This window comes from Oreochromis aureus, linkage group 5 (genome assembly GCF_013358895.1).
Source record: "Oreochromis aureus strain Israel breed Guangdong linkage group 5, ZZ_aureus, whole genome shotgun sequence".
NCBI lineage: Eukaryota > Metazoa > Chordata > Actinopteri > Cichliformes > Cichlidae > Oreochromis > Oreochromis aureus.
The window spans coordinates 30886566-30893047 of record NC_052946.1 but is presented as its reverse complement, the minus strand read 5'-3'; positions in this window follow the sequence as shown (position 1 = coordinate 30893047).

The window sequence follows — 6482 nt, the reverse complement described above, 5'->3', positions numbered from 1 at the left end:
CCCCTGCTGTGAGCCCCCCAGGGGCCCTGTAACACAAACCCATTTCCAGCAGGAGTTCTGTGGGTTGTGTGGGGAATGGGGGCATGCCCTGCGTAAACGGAGGTCATTCTAAGGATGGGAGGGTAAGCAGAGCCACCTTCTCCAATAAATATTTTTCTGACATTCAGATGACGCTCTCATCCCTGTGTGTCTTTGTAAGGGCTCGTGTTACTATTCTCACTGGACACAGTAAAAGTTCTGCAATGTGAAAAGCAAACTCTGGAGTCAGGCAGGGAAAATAATCTCTTGATAGAGTGAAATCAAGTAATACAAGAGAAACTGAAAGCTGTTTCGTCTTCCATAAATGCACCATAAAAACACTCGTGATTCATTCAGCCTTCTCGACTTCAGAAACGACTGCTCGTGGGCAAACTTCAAATAACACAAAAACCAGGTGGATGTGATAAACTTGGAAAGGGAGTAGAGGCATATAAAGGCTTTTGAAAAAGACAAATGACAAACAATCTATCATTTGACACTAACAGACCAAACAGCAAGTCAGGGGTGGCCAACTAATCAGGCAGTTTGCACAGGCAGCACAGCATGGGCCCTTTGAGTGGATAAGTGGTCCCTCCCATAATGTCAAGAGTAAAGCTTGTACCAGGGGTTAGGGAAAGGTTGGCAGGGAGTTAATGAGATGACTGGTGGGGTGATCAGCAAAGAGAAGTTTGCAGACCTATGACACGACACAAGACAGGCATTGATAGAGATGGAATAGTTTCCAGATTTATGAAGTGTTTGTTTATTGTCTATCACATCAGGTGGCCACAAAGACATACAAGTTAAACTGCAGCCTGCAGCAGCAGTTAACCTGTTTGCTCGAGTTTTGTTTTGGAGCCATTCTAAGGACACATTACTCCCTCTTATCTCCACTGTTACTGCCACCTAAAACTACAAACCTGGAATAGTAAATCATAGGTCACCATGTGCATAATACTGAAATACATCCTGAATCATCATATTTCCTGTGCTGCATGACCAAAATAACTGAGGGCTATGTTGAAACTGCCAATGACTCACTGACTGAGGAAAAACACTGTAATGTTATCCAGAGAAGAGCTAGTCAACATGAAGACTTCGGTTCTTTCCTTGGAGATGAAAAACAGCCACTGCGATTCACTCCCAGTGACTAATGAAAAATCTTTTACATTGCTGTTAGAAAAATAAAATAAATAAATAACACTTTTATTAACAGTAGTGCCAGAATCATTTCTCACCTTATACCCAGATGTATTGCATGGCTTTGAAATTTTTCAGATGTGTTGGAAATTTGCACCTCAGATGGCAGTGCTTGTTAATAATGTATCACACCTGCATTGTTCTTAAAAAGAAATAGCTCAGAGTACTTTTTGTCCCAGTTCCACAATATTCTGAATCTTGTCTGAGGCTGCAACTTGTGCCGTGTATTGTGATCCACAGCATAACAAGATCACTTCAAAGTCAATAGAAAATCATTTGAATTGTAACTCAGTTTTGTTTGTTTTACAATTTAATGACATGAAAATACAACAATACTTATATCAAGGTTAGAACCTACGCTAGTATTTAAATCACCTCCTTAAATAACTGTTGAATTACTCTGTTACAAGTTTCAGTGAACTAGTTTACTACTGTACTATGAGTCCTGTGTATTGATTCTTGTCAGTATTGCAGTTTTATTACTGTATTATTGTCTTTGACTCATCAACACGTTAACAAAAGCAGTTATTTAATACTGCAGGTTGTTGAGGAGGAGCAAACAAAATTATTGAAGTGGTAGCTGATAATGTCGACAAAAAGCAACACCAGCCACTGCATCAGCTACACTGTGACAGAGTGAGAACGATTCCAGTGTCGCAGTCTTTGTTGTTTACACCACAAAGACTTAAAATTTGGGTAGTACAATACAAAACACATATCATCTGAGCTTTTACTTTGTATGTAAAACTGCAATATGAAAAGTACACGAACGTACACAAACCTTTAAAAGGTGTGTGCACTGTGTACTGTTTCTCCCTGTGAATTCAAACAAGTAAAGGTGTACTATAGTGTACTATAATGTCAGCATTATTAAAGTTCCCCTATATTCGTCCTTCATTAAAATATAATTTTGTTGTGCTCAAAGCTGCTGATTTGCTGCTGATTTGCTGCGTGTCGACAGGATTTCCACAACCTTGATGAGGATATTAGTGTGTAGTAATTAAAGACATATTGTCTCCATTGGTAGGACTGCAGGACCTGTTTCTGCAAGATGCCAGCATGCAGTTTCGATTCTGTGGACAACAGTGTGATAGGAACGCAGAGAGAAGGGAAAGCAGGAGGGGTTGTAAAAGAAAAAAAAACACAGCATGAAGGGAGAGATTGAGAGAAGTTGAGAGAAATGGGAAGTGGAGTGGGATGGGGGAGTAAATGAGGGTGCAGGGGGAGCAGATAGGGGATCAGGGGAGAACAGGAGGGAGAGAGGTAGTGGGAGGAGGGGGTGGTTGTGCGTGAGTAGAGGACCTCCCTGTGAACTGTGCAGTCGCGAGCCGGGTCATTGGGGCGAGGTTGTCAGAGCGTGCCTGAAACAGTACACCCAGGGGTTCAGCCAGAGTTCACACACTCAGTGTGCAAGATCCATGTCCCTCAGTCAGCACTCGCCAGCTATGTACCGGAGTATACACAAAAACACTGAAAAGTTCACATGTATCATTGCACATATGCATGCACCTGAAAAGCATGTATGCACTTGTAAAACATACAGAATGTTTAACAAAGTAATGCGTCTTTTAAGGGGGACAGGATGTGAATCAGCACAACCAGGTAAACATTAAGAGTTTCACACACTCTCTGCACATGCTCCGTGACATATTCATTCCATATCAGTCGAGCCAAGTTTAGTTTAAGGGGGACAAAAACAAAGTTATCAAAAGGAAATAAAGGTCACTTGGCTCGCCTATGGAATGAACAGTTTTAGTAAACTTCCAACATTGTAACTGATAGTGTCCATAGCCAGCAACAACAGTAAGAGTGGCAACAGTAACGCTGACACTTACAGACCTAACATTATAGGAGATTTTCACTCTCCTACAACGTTTTCTTTAATTCTACTCAGCGTGGTTTAAATAGGAGAGGCCATGAAGCCAGAATCCCCTCTGTGTGACTGAGCTCTTTGTGGGAAAGCTGTCTGCTTTACTCCAATTGAAGACTGGTTGGCCCATTGTCAAACCCAGAGCTTGACCTGGTGTTGAACCCAATTGTCAAACTTGCAGTGTAGTGTGGGACCTTGGTGGGGGAGGAGAGGCACCGGAGTGTGATTTAGCTGACTGCAAGTGTTTGTCATCTCTTGGTCTGTGAAAGAGTTCTGCGTAATGATTTCCTTTGCCTCAGCTAATGTAGTTAAAAGCTGTGAAAAATGAAATTTCTCGTCAAAGCCTCTTTTTTTTTTATATAACTAATGTGGTGATTTAAAGCTCAAATACACATTCTCCCATTTCATCAAAGCCCCTGCAGTAATGCGGTGACCACCCCAATCCTTCTCCCAATTCTCACGCTGGGGATAAGTCAGTCTTGTGTCACATGAGGATTTGACAGACAGGCCCAGCTGTGGCAGTCAGGCGCCAGAGCACCACGCCCTCTGAGTCCAAGGCAGACGAGGCCCAAACCCAGAACAATTCAGTCTTTGTGGATCTACTGGAAACTATCAACTGCATCCAAATGACCGTAAGCTGTAGATACAAGCCAGATGTTGGAATTCCTCGGCTCAGTTCAATCTCAGTCCAGTCTGGCTCATCCAAGCCCAGCAGCAGAGCAGTGGCAGAAAGGGGGTGTGTAGCTCTGAACGTTCTGTTATATGAAACCTGGTCTAATCAAACAGGAGAAGTACATTTCACCCTGTCCAGATGCCATATATGGTAGGCCTGTCGGATTGAGAAATTGTGCAAAATCGCTGTTTTCCTCGAGGCTTTGAGACAATTGAAAACAGGTCACTTTGCAGTTTTCATTATTTTGATGAAATGATTCACAATACACTAAATCCAGTCATGAGGGCAGCTGTGCTGCACATTGTTCTATGTATGAATCCTCCCAGATGCCCTTTTCTCAATTAGCTATACTTTATGGAATGAGTTAAGAGAGTATTACAGCATCTCAAACTGATGTGCCACTTGAAGCTGTGTGTATTATGAAAAACAAGCACCACAGACATAACAGTCAAAGCTTTGCACTTTGTTTCCTACTGGATCTTCAGCCATAATTCAATATTCTGTAAGGCTCCAAATCTGACATGGTTGCAGTTATTTGGTGGAAGCCTCATTTGTCCTTTAGCAGGCTAATTACAGCAGGCTATGCAACCACCCCCCACATTCCTAGTCAACCTTTCACCTCTGAGGTGTTGAGCAGGCAATTACTCTTCTTGGCTTCTGTGTGAGAGGCACAAACACAAACTGGCTATTCCCTTACATCTCCATTGCTCATTTCTCTTTCAACTCTTTCGCCAACTCTCCAGAGTACAACATACAAGTGCAGAATAAACACACACACACCTATCTTTATGGTTCAGTAGCAGGTCATGTGTAGGACGATGGTTCTTGTGGTTTTGCCTCACACACCCTCTCTATGCGCTCTTTCAGAAGACTTTTGTATGAATATTTTGTGAGCTCTGTTTCAATTGCGTTTTTAGTGCTTTTTTCAAAGCAGCTTTTGTTTTTTTATGGTTAACTTTAAGAGAAACTGCCTGCACAATAACACAGTCACACTAAATGTTTTACTTTTATCCTCTGTTTGATGTTAGCCCGAGATACAGATATAAAAGCTGTACACATGCAAGTAACCTATAAAAATCAGCATAATGAGGGTTCCATGTACCAGTGACCTCTGTGGCAAAGTGAAGGTTCCTCTTTAATAAACTAAGAATGAGGTGAAAATTGGTGTCCTGAGATGTGAGGTTTTAGAGCGAGATTTTTGCTCAATCACTTAGAAAAGTGTTTTTCAGCTCTCTTGTGTTGCTCGATAACCCACATCCTTTACTCAAAACCCTCACTAAGAGCTCTCCAGAGGGATGCTTTCATCCTGACGCACACTATGTGTTTGGTCTGTTTCCATTTAACTAAGTTCAGGTGTAGTTCACAGAGGCCGCCAACTCTGGTCACATGACTTACATGCAGGCTGTGGGCTTGGGAGGCTTTTGTTTGTGTAATACAGCCCTGTGATGATGAATCAAGAGCTTCTGTGCCAAAAGAAATCAAAAAGAGCATCTTAACTATTAGTTATTTTACATAATCCAGGAAATATGCTTCAAAATATAATCTTTTGTTTTGTTCCTGTCAGTTTTATGGATGTCTCTTTACGTAAAAGTCTGGGGCCAGCATATCTCATGTCTTACTTTGTCATGAGCGTGTTTAAAAGTTTGCACACCCCTTTGATATCTGCTTCATTCTTCAGATGAGGGCACTGAGAGAATGGTGTCCTCCATATGACCCACATTTGAGTCACCTTTTTCAAGGCAGGCAACAGACATCAAGCCAGAGAGTTTACTCTTGTGCGACACTGTTGCGTAATCCATGAGGAAGCTGCTCTGTAATAAATAAATCTGGCTGAAGTGGTCCATCTGGGAACAACATTTTTCAGCAGAGCTCTCCTGACGTGATGCCTAGTGGGCTTTATAAATATCCTGAGCCCATCCGCGCAATGTGAACTGTGTTTCACCCTCCCACACCCTTCCCCTGTGAGTGTTTGCCTTCTGCTCGCAGTGAAAAGGAGGCTTTACTTTGCTTTGTTTGTCCCTCAACTCTTACCTCCCACTTTCTCCCTGTTAACTGTCAGCGTTCAAAAGCAGAACACTGGAAACCACATGTGAAACACAGTGCTCCTGGTTTCACAGTGTAGGTGAATGACCTAGAGGGATTTCTTTTTCTTAATGTTACAGGAAGATCTGAACTTAAACTGACACTTGTTTGCTTTCGGAAATCTTTGGTAGGCTTAACAAGAAAATTTCCACACACCATATGCAAGTTTTAAAATCACAAACTGCCATAGTAAAACCCGATAAAATGATGGGGCATGTTGGTGGCGCTGCTAACCTGACTAAGGCTGTGTCACTCTCAGCTGGTTTTATACCTAATATGAAATTTAAAGTAACAGAAAGAAACCTTAAATAAATATACCCATAAGAAACAAAGAGGAGGTTATTAGATCACCTGGACACAGTTGCCATGGCAACTTGATCTGATCCTGTCAGGCAGAGTTATTATTATCAAACAGGTCTGACCATTAATCAAAGGAACAAAAAACAAAGATAGTCTCATTGCTTATCCATCACAAGTGGTTATTGCACATAATGAGATAAAATTGGCAAAAATGTATCATTTTTGCAGCATTTACAGTACCGAGCAATCCAGATTGTGCAGATTGTCCATCCATAAGTTGTAATTGTGGTACTTCAGCACCTGTCTAGTAGAGTAGCGAAGGCATAAAGGGTAAAAAGG